Here is an 11,788-nt window from a genome sequence, read left to right as displayed (position 1 = left end):
CTCAGGTCCTCTGCAAGAGCAGCCAGTACTCTTAACTGCTGAGCCATTTCTCCAGTCCCTAAGCATTTGAATTTTTAAATTTCATCTAGTATCTACTTAGCTAAATACCACAGTACATGCTATAGTGCATATCTATTTCCTTTTAGTGCAAACACCAAGAAAGACAAGAAGTTAGGAAGAAAATAAAAAAGATCTATAAAATAGGAATTTAAACAAATTGGCAATAGTAAGTCCTTACTTATTAATGAGTATCTTGATTATAAATGGGTTAAATTTTCTAGGGAAAAACTCATGTACATAAAATAAAAATATATAATTTAAAAAAATCAAACTCACAAATATACAGAGTAAGAATGCTCTGACATAAAACTGTGGAAAGAGGGCACATTTAGGGGGGTGTTTGTCAAAAGATACAAAACTTCAGTGTCTGGAGAGATGACTCAGTGGTTAAGAGCACTGTATGCTCTTGCAGAAGACCTGGGTTCGAATCTCAGCACCTACATGGTGGCTAGAAATCATCCATAGCTCCAATTCCAGGAGATCCGACACTCTCTTCTGACCTCCGTGGGCATTGCATGACACGGGTGCACTTACATACACGCTACAAAATTTCAATTCTATGGGAATAGCAAGTTTAACATGGCTTTGAAAAGCTAGGTGAGTATTAGAAATTGTGTATTATAAATTACTGAGTAAAATGTAAATATTCTTACTGTAAAAATGACAAACGTGATCTAATGAATATGTCAATTGAATTTAACAAAACATAGGTATTCATATTTCAAAATATTAGAATACACATAGAAATATATACATTCTAACTTGAGAGAGAGAGAAAGAGAGAGAGAGAGAGAACAAGTTTTCCACTGTCTTCAGAGGTTCATTGACTCTGATGAGGCCATTATTTCAATTACTGTTCCCCTTGTGTATTTGCTCTCTGTTTTAAACATGTTATCTCTAATTTGGAGGGTGAATCTTTAATGGTTTTTAGAATGTGTAGCTCGATATTTTTTCTTTCTCTTCTCCCTTTTACTCTCTCTCTCTCTCTCTCTCTCTCTCTCTCTCTCTCTCTCTCCTATTTACATGTAATTCAGAGCTTTACCTGTCACACAAGTCACATAAGTCTTAATATTTTGTTCATTACTTTTTCCATTTTACATATTAGGTTCTTCACGTTGGTTGCTTTGATTATTATAGTTTTAAATCTGCTGATTCTTTCACAGTTCTGTTCTTCTGTTCTATGTCCATCCTACACAGTGACAATATTTTATTTCCTATGCTATGTTTTTTTGTCTGTTAAATTTGATTCATTTTACATAGATTTTGTTTCTTAGCTGAGAGCCCCACTGCTCAATCATTATATGTTTATTTTCTCTTGCATATTTAAGCAAAGTCGTGCTGGCCTATTAGTTTTTTAGGGCTTCCGCAGCAGAGTAACCAAATGAAAAACCGTAAGCAATGAAATTTATCAACTCAAATTCCTAGATTCTAGAGATCTGTGGTGATGATATAAATTGTTTCCTTGCAAAATCATTGAGGGAAAAAATCTCCCATTGCCTCTCTCATCATTTCTAGTGGTTTCTAGGCCATCAGAGACATTCCACAACTTCTAGATGCACATCCCAACCTCTGATCTCTTGTTTATATGATGTTTTCTCCCATGTACATGCCACTCTACATATGACACCTGTCATGTCGTAGTAAGTCTATCTTAATTATCTAATTTAACTCGATTACTTCTATAAACAATATAGCATTTATATTCTGAGTGCTAGGACTAAGGATTTCAATGTACCTTTATTATGAAGATGCAATTCAATTAATAAAAGCTGATCTGAAATCCCTGCCTGCTAATGACAATATTTGGGTCATCTCAGAGTATGTTATCTTTTATTTCTGTAGTTGTTTGGCTTGTTTGCATGCCTGCCTGTTTTCTTCTTCAGAACACATGATGTTTACTACTTTTAACATACCAATTGATTTAAAATTGTTTTCTGAAATTATAAGTATGTGATAGGCATTTTGAAGCTGCTATAGTCTCTAAAACAAGACAGAAACTGGACTGCACTAAAATTGAACCATGCTTCATTCACTCTAGGCAATCATTGGCCCTGTGTTATTCTTTACTTTCCAAGATTTACTCCCCTTCCTTTTCAGTAGTAATGATTAATATGATCTCTGGCCACTGGGTCCTCAAACTAGTAAAACTGAACCCATTATATATTCCACATGCCACAGAACAAGGCATACCTTTGTATTAAAAGATAAGAGTATATAAATCTGTCCAAAGACTCCTCTTCTTCCAAGTGTGGATTTCATTGAGGTGCATTTTTGCTTTGTTTCTCTCAAGTTTCTTCAAAAACTAGGCTCTAATATATTTTTACAGAGTTTACATTTATTATCTTTAGAAAAGGTATTCTGGTTGTAGGTAATGGCTATAACAAAACCTTATAAGGGTTTTAACTATAGAATATGAAAAAGACCATCTTTAAGCTAAAAATATATTTCAATTATTGCTCCATTGAGGTGAAATTATTTAACAAAATTTAGTGACAAAGAACAGAAGTGATTTGTGTCTATTTCTTGTGGCAAATCCCCAAACATCTGGTGAGACACAGAAGAAATGATCGTGTGGCATATTTGGGCTAATCGTTGCTTGGACAAACACAAAATTAAATTCCATTCTTGCCATGATGGTATTTTAGCCACTATTCCATGTGTGCTTCATTTTTAAAATGCAAAAAGTAAGTAAATGTATTTGCCTTTCTTAGACTGTTGACACTATCCTAAGAATCATATATACATCTACTCAGAAACCTTTGTGAATGCCTGCCTTCATAAATAGATAATTTCTCAGGCCCTTTTCTTTACCTAAAGTTATATTCATGTCTAGAGTAATGAGTACCCTGGCATAGCTTCAAAATTTAATCACAGTTTTCAACATTTACTAAAGTTTTATCTCTCCCTTGTCAGGAACGTTTCATAAATAAAACATTTTTATAACCTTGAGTGAATTTATAAATATATAAAGAGGAGAGCACAGCCCAACTATGTTGAGATGAATGACAGACATCATTCACCTCTGTAATTCACAGTATAGTTTCCAAGTTTGTACTTCAACAAAGGAATTATTTTTTTCAATGTAACACTCATCAAGTATTGTGACTCTACAGTTTCTTTTGTGATTAGTCCTTTATTAAGTCATTGTGGCTATTACCTGGCACAGATGATTTACAGTAATATTTGTTGAATTTCACTAATTAACAAAAATCTAAAGTTTGACTGAATTAATATGTTAGAATAAAATTTATGCATTTATGGTATTAATAATTGGTTTATATAATGCCTGTATTGTTATTGTGTATGTGTGTGTGTGTGTGTTTGTGTGTGTGTGTGTGTGTGTATTTTAGAAGACACAAATATCTTGGGTAAGTACATTTTAGGAGGCATGATATAAATATACCTTAACTCACTTGACTCTTATAATAATCTGTATTTGTTTAGAATTCTCTCCTACTAGTTCTTCCAGTTTTATTTGAGGGTCTTCTGATAGAGTATGCTTTTTTTTTGAAGGTTTAATCCTCAGTAGCACTTAGAGAGGAGAAAGCAAATTATTCTCCTTCCCCTCCTTGGGAGCCACACAGATAAAGTTACACATGATTTGGCTTAATTTCACCGTGTCACCTCTCTTTTTCTCTGCACTTTTCAGGAATTCTCTCACTACACTTACCTATATGCAGGCAATACACACAAGCACATAAAATAAAAATAAAAATTAAAAATAAAATTAAAATAAAATACATAAATTTCTAAAAGCTTTTCATATTTTTCTCCTTGAAATAGATTCTACTTTTTCTTATTGTGATTCCTTTTCTTCACTGGGTCTTACATAGGCAGCTTCGTGTGTGTGTGTGTGTGTGTGTGTGTGTGTGTGTGTGTGTGTATTAATAGAGGGATGTTGTCTATCTGTCTTCTCTCTAGGTGCATTGAGTTATTTTTCATTCTCAATGTTTTCTACACATATCTGATAGAATTGTTTGAACTGCATTGAAATAAGTGATTATGCAAATTCTAATTAGAGGTTTTGAAGCTACAATCTAGGTTTTAGTTTTTTCTATAGCCAGAGTTGATATAAATGACTTTATACTGATAAGAAATAAAAACGGATGTATGGAAGGAAGGTATTTTTCTTCCAAGATCATGAAGATAGAATATGACAGTGTTGATATTTAAATTGAGACTTATCTCTTCATCTAAAAACCCAACTTTCTTCCACAGTTAAAAAAAAATCAACCTCAAAATGACATGGCCAATAATGCTTTCTGGAGTATATATTAGAAATAAATCCTAACACAAAATATCCCTAGCTCATCCTCTTAAGAAGTACTTGATGGTTATACTAAGAAAAATTAATGTAGCAAAATTATATTAAAAATTTAAAAAAACAATGCTATCAGAGGAACTTCATGCCAAGAATATTTTCATTTAGTGCTTAGTAAAAAGCAATATATGTTTTTAAAAAAAAAAACATGATGACATCAAATTAAAGCAATGGGTTTCTTGGTAAAATATAACTCAAAATAATATGCAAATGAATCCAACATGGACTATCAACCCTCAGTTATGCTAACTTCTGGGGTGTGGTTTCCTTTGTCCAATTGCATTTTACAATGATTTATTTTTCCTATTTGTATTTCTCCCTTCTGTCTTTGTGATATATTTTTGAGACAATGTCCCACTCTGTATTTCTTTTTGTTTAATCTTTTATTGAGCTTTTGTACATTTCTTATGACAGTTCTTAATCTAATTTAGAGCTTCCCCCATCCATGCTCCCCAACCCCCAACCAGACCTCATACATTTTCCAGACATGTTAAATCCTCTCCAGTCAAGCTTTTGTACCCAGATGTCCTTCATCCACTGAAGTCTAGTCAGCCTACCTAGAGATCATATGTAAGGCATACTCTCCCTCACCCAGTAGCAATCATCTCTAATAGTTTCCTTTCTAGGGTTGGTCCACCACTAATTTTCTTGTTCCACTCTGGGCCCTTGTCTGAGTTGGCATGGGTCCTGTATTTGATGCCACCATTGCCACAAGTTCACAGGTGCAAGCTTCCAGTGTCCTAAAACCCTGTTTCCTTATGTTCATGGACCAGCCCTTATTCTTACTATCTTTCTGCCACCTGCTGTGCAATGGTCCCTGAGCTGTGGTGGGTGAAGTTTAATATAGGAGTCCTATCCAGGGACACACATTCTTCAATCTCTTATTCTTTAAAACTTGGTTAGTTGTGGCCTTCTGTGTGCATCGCACTCTATTGAATAAGGAAGTTTCACTGGTGAGAATTGAAGGATGCACTAGTTTTCTCTCTACCCTCATTCTGCTGTTACAGGAGCCTTAGGTGGAGAGGTTAAACTGTAGATGTGTCACCTAGCACTGGGCATCTCTCAGATGTATATTCTCTGTGTCTGCCCAGTTGTGGGATTCTACATTAACTTTCATCTATGGCAAAAAAAAAAAAAGAAGAAGAAGCTTGCATTACAGTATGCTTGTCTGTAAATATAAGGATCCATATTTGGCATATGGTAAAAAAAATTTCATTTGTCTAGAGAGATGGCAGAGACAGGGTTTTCTCTAGGATCTATGTCCTCTCCAACCATGTGTATTTGGCTGTGTTTATAGTGCCACCGATGAGTTCACTCCCACTGAGTTGGTTTTAAGTCCAATAAGATAGCTATTGATTATCCCCAGATAACAACAGTGCCACTCCTGCACCAACAGAGGCATTTTCCTGTGCCAGGCATTATAGATTTTAGGCATTAGGACTGGGTTGGACCACTGATTGATTTTCTCCCTTTACAGTTTGCATATAATCATCTAACATTATGAGGGCTAAACTTCAGGTGAAAAGCTTTCAGGTCAGTTCCTGCTCCATAGCTCCAAGTCCTGTATCCGAAGTATGTCCTGACTTCAGCAGTAGGGTCTGTATGTCTTATCCCTCTCATATACCGTGGACCATTCTCTTTTTTATCGTTAATTTGTTTATTTAGGGGGAGAAGTGAGTGATTTCAGAGTCTGAGAATACCCTGTGGAGAGTCATATCTCTCCTTCCATGTGGATTCCAGGGATTGAACCCAGGTTGCCAGCTTGACTGTGCTTTTACCCACTGAGCCATCTTGCTGGCCCATAGATTATTCTTCCTTATCTCCTGAATCACTGTGTTTTTCCTGATTCTTAAGTCAATATATTCTGCTAGTACCTCTCCTGGTTTGTTGTTTATTTATTGTATGCATTTTATTAATTAGCCTCTTCTCTAACTTTAGATTACATTTTGCCATATCCAAATCTCTTATCTAACTGAAGGTCAGAATTCCAGTACCTTTCTGATGGATCAGTCTATACTTACATGTAAATATTCAGAGATGAAATACGGCTGACTAGGGTTTCCAATTGCAGTGGTCCAAAGTATCAGACTATTATTTTATAACTGGAAAGTCAATAATGAACCAAACTGACCAGTAGTACTTGAGGTGAGGAGGTCCCTTGGACTGTAAGGACCTGTTTGTTCCAGTGGCCTTTCCTCTTCATCAAATACCCATCCTCGGCTGTGGTTTGTCACTCCTAAAGCAGTGACACCCTTTCTGTTCTACATGATTTTTATTTCTCCTTACATCTATAAAGACCAGTGCAATCACAGCTGTTGAACAAAGTTCCATTTTCTTGGCCTGTCTCTAGTTCCCTGGTCTCACTTTTCAGTGAACCAATTTTCTTTTTTCCCATCTGTCTCCAACAAATGCATCTGAGAAATTCTTTCTTGCTGATTGAATTATGCGCCACAAATTAATATGCCATTTTTTTTGTTCATTTTCACTATCTCTTAAAAGTGTGTTCTGATTCTTTGCTTTTGAATTCTCCCAATTCTTCTCATCATTAAAGAGATATGTTATCTTTCAAGGAATTCTATTTTCTAAGGTTTCTTTGTAGGTAGTGGCAAAATGAAGTTATTTTTAAACTGATTTATCAACAAATTTTAATGTGTTTCAGCTGAAGTTCATTAATTTTACACTTTAAGGTTAATACCTTCTCCCTTATTATGACTCATTCTTGAGTATATTTATTTCTTTGCTCAAAAGTCATTTTATAAATTAATAATATGATAGAAGCTATATTGTATCTTAGAAATTTGAAGATGAGTAAATATGAAATCTACCTGAAGAAGCATTTGACCATGAAGGGATAATGTACATTTAAATACTATTGTACAACCATTAACAATATTGTCCAATAGAAATTATAGGTAATCAGATGACTATATAGCTACAAGTGTGGTCAGAGATGACATTCTAAAAAATGTACTGCTTGAATGACTTCCTATACAAACCAAGGGTAAAGATCCATTTAAGGTGAAGAAGCAAGCATTTTTCAGCCACAGCTACTTACAATGAACTCTTTAGGGGTAAATTTGAAGCTTGAAACTTTCTATCCTACTGTGAGAAATATATTCCTAATTCAGGATGCTGACAAATGTCTGAACTGTGGAGCCATAAGAGAACTTAGTCTACAACACATCCTCATACAGATAGATCATGTACCATATATGGGCATGTAACATAAACCAACAAATACAATTTGTTTTCCAAGAACTGTGGTAATAGGATTTAAAGAGAGTCAAATCATTTTATTTGTGTGGCTCTGAGAGGTTTTAAAAATATTTAATTTATTTTTATTTTTATTTTATGTGTGTGGGGGCATTGCCTGCACGTATGTGCACCTGCACCTGTATAGTACGTTACCTGTGAAGGTCAGAAGAATGAGTCAGATCCCCTGGAACTGGAGTTACAGATGGTTTTTAGCTGCCACATGGATGCTGGGAATCGAACCCAGTTCCTCTGCAAGAACAGTCAGTGCTCTTAGCCACTGAGCCATCTCCTCAGCCCCTTGATGTAAGTTATAATTTCTGAATTCAGGAAGTCTCAGACAGCAGTTGTAGTCAACCATGTGACCTGAGATTTCATCCAAAAAAGAAAATGAGACACTCAAAAAAAAAAAAAAAAAAAGCAAAAGAGAGATGTGGAGGGAATCTGATCATCTCTCAAATTCCCATCCCACTGCATCCAATACCAAGATACCCTAGCCCAATGATTGCACTGGATGTTGCCTTTTCATCCTAATAAATTTCCATTTTCTGACTTAAGTAAGACTGAGTTAGTTTCATTACTGGTAGTTAGAAGACTTAACTAATCTTTATATCAAAAAGCCTGAGCTAAATATTTCAAACTGTCAATGGCCAAAATTGAAAAATTATTAAGTATGAAAATAAGCAATGCAGTATCAGATTATAATGAAAGCCTAAATAGAACAGTCAAGAAACTATTTTGATATGACTGCTAGATAGATGATAGATAAATGATTCACAGATAGACATTGACAGATGAGATAAATAATCATTACAAAGGAACTCCAAATAATACCTATAGGCACTCACTCCTCAGGAACTAGAATGTAATCCAAACCACCATTGACTGTAGGTTGACTTAGAAACTCTCTTTGGGATGATGGAACATGGAAAAGGAGACTAGCAAGTTTATAACAAAGGAACGCTCAGACTGGATCACATACTTCCAAAACTTGACCAGTACCTTCCAAATGCAAAAATGTAGGGCACTGCTACATACCAGAAGAGAGTTGGCATATTATGATGTTTAACTTCATTGTCAACTTGATTGGATTCAGAATCACCATGAAAATACAACCTTGGGTATGTTTATTAGGTATTTATTTTCTAGATTAGGTGGCGGGGGGGGGCTTAAATGCAGGTAACACCATGCTGTAGGTTAGGGTCCCAGGTTACACAAAAAGGGGAAAGCTATTTGAATAGCAGCATTCCTTACTCTCTATTGCAAATGCATTGTGGTCAGATGCTTCCCACTCTAACTTGCCTTCCTTGCCAGAATCTTTTCAAACTGTAAGCAAGATAAACCCTTTTCCTTGTTTCTTATCAGGCTTTTGATCACAGCAAGGCTAAAAGTAACTAAGAAATACATGTAATAACCATGTGCCATACATTATACATTACAGGATCCTTGAACAGAAAGATGACACTAGTAGAAAAACTGGTATACCTACATAAAGTCTATTTAATTACTAATAATATTCCAGTGTTATTCTCTTGGTTATTATAGACATCAGAGTAATGTAAGATGCTTAATATAAAGGGGAATGGAGAGGGACTATGCATTGTTTCTATTCTGTATTAGCGAAATTTCTGTATATCTACCACTATTCCAAATTAAAAAGAGTGAGACTAAGGTAGATTTACATAAATGCAACAAACACTGAACTCAAAAAACTAAACAAAGATCCAATTTTAGAAAATTGTTTTGATATACAGGAGCAATCATTAAAGCATTAAAGCTATTAATCCTGTCTTTTCAAAACAGAATTCTGGAGTTCTTGCAGGAGATATGCTGCAAAGAGGCAAGAGTTGAAGAGCACAGTATAAAGACCTAAATAAATGTCCATTTACCAAAGCAAATGTATGTAACCAAGTCAGAAAAGTAATTTTTCCGAGACTAGAGAGTCCCCTAACATATTGTAGTAGACTTTACTTCTAGGACTGTATGATTTGTCTAAGATCATTAAGGAGGTTTAATTTTTTTATTGATTTTGAAGAAGCACTTCAATTCACCTTTAAATACTCTGTCCGTTTTCCCCTTTCATTATAAAATTCCAAAGGTCCACAGGGCTTCCAGTATATGGCTTCAAAATCAACTTCTTTTAATATTTCTTCCACTTAGCATTTAAAGTCTAATAACATTGTGGCCAATGACAATCCCCTAAAGTCTAACCTATTATCAGAGATAAGTTCTTTTTTCCCCTCAAGTATGTGTTCAGAATAGCAACTGAACACCATCCAAGAATAGTCAGATCCCACACTGTGAATCTAAAATGCTACCCTTGTCCTCACACCCTGCCTCTTGAAGGTTTCTCTGTGTTGTGATCAATATCTGAGTAATTAAAATTTTTCGTGATCAAAGTTCTGACCTGTGTCATGGCCTTGCTTATGAGTAAAACCTGTCTTGATCTTCTTGTCCATAGCCATACAAATTAAAGGTTCGTATCACAGTATCGCTAACCTCCCACCTCCCCTTTGGTTCATGCTGTGCCTGCTGTGTCAGCCAAAGTTATCCTGTAAATACTCTTGGCTGCCTTAGCTAATTTCTAACCAGGACCACGTTCCTTCCCTTTTCTGTCCTACTCCTCAAATTATTTTCTCAACTGCCATCTTAAATCATCTAATATTTTACTATTTTAGAATCCTGTCTGATTGGTTTCTCCAAATTGAATCTTCAAAACTTGGAATTTAAGCTAACTATCTAATCTTGTGTACTCCAGCTGTTTGTAAGGAAATGTTTTCTCTTGGTTTTACTCAGCAATGATGATAGTTCTTCTTCAGTGAACTCCATCACGCTCTGAATCTCTGCTTTCCCATCCCTAAGAAATAATAAATAAACAAATAAATATGTGTTTCAATGACAAAATATCTTTGTTCCCTGATTAGGGTTGTTATTTTCTCTTATTGTTCTTGTGCACAGAAAATGCCTACCAAATGATTCCTACTGTACATTGTAGAATTTGCTACAAACAAGAAACAAATGAAAACGTAGATTACTGTTACAATGAGTCTTAACTTTTAGTGGTGAAAAGCAAAATGAATAGTTACAATAAAAACATCAGTTAGGCATTTGTACCCAGATGTCCCTAGGCGCAAGTTCATCCACTGGAGTAGTCAGAATATCTAGAGTCACTCCTTGAAAGACAAGCTCCTCTCCCTCATTCCACAGTGATCATTTGCCAATAGTTCCTTGGCTAGGGTTAGGGCCTGCTGCCCATTTTCCCCACTCTATGCTGGAGTTTTGTCTGACTGAGTCAACATGAGTCTTGTGTGCGCTGTCAACATTGTTGTAAGTTCATGAGCAAGTTCCCAGAGATTTGAAACCCTGGCTCTTACAATCTTTCTACCCCCTCTTCCACAATGGTCCCTGAAGCATGTATGACAGAATAGCTGAGATCTGGTGGGAGTGGCTAGAAGGGACAGGGATCAGAGAGAGCATCTAAATTTGACTAAGATTTATTATATGTAATGCACAAAAAAATCTCAATAAAAATGGGGAAAAACATCAGTTAAGAAAGGAATTAATCATGACTATAAACTGGTATGAAAGAATCTCCTATTTAAGACAAAGTCAGAGAATGTTACAAATTCATCCAAATTCTCATCTATACTGAAGTCCAGAAAATGTATTACCATATTGAGGGTAAATACAGTGATTCGATCAGCAAGAATCTGAGGGTCTTCCAGGCATGTACCACAATGTGTTAGTTGTAAAGCAATGATTGAACAGAAAGTTGCCGAGTGTTAGTTATCAAGTACAGACGTCTCTTCTTTCCCCTGGGTGTTCCAAGGAACAAGAATCTAAAGAAAAAAAAAATCTCTTGAATAAAACATGTCTGGGTGCCTTTAAAAAAAAGAATCCGAGGGTCTTCTTTACTTAGATCTGAGGCACAAGAGAACACAGATATAGTCCTACAATTCCAAAGCCATTTCTGTGAACACCATTCAGTACAAAGGCCAGTGAGAGGAGTAAATCCCTCAGCATATAAATTTCCTACAAAGTCAAGTTCACCCTGTCATTCTAGACAGCATCAACATTCTTTGCTGCAGGTATCAAGAGCTATGGTAGAGTAGCTATCCAATTTTCTTTATTTTCGCAAATGGACTAGCAAGAACT

The sequence above is a fragment of the Nannospalax galili genome, unplaced genomic scaffold (assembly GCF_000622305.1).
Source record: "Nannospalax galili isolate Female #2095 unplaced genomic scaffold, S.galili_v1.0 scaffold278, whole genome shotgun sequence".
NCBI classification, from domain to species: Eukaryota; Metazoa; Chordata; class Mammalia; order Rodentia; family Spalacidae; genus Nannospalax; species Nannospalax galili.
The sequence above is the reverse complement of the archived record's forward strand: the minus strand, read 5'-3'. Positions refer to the sequence as shown.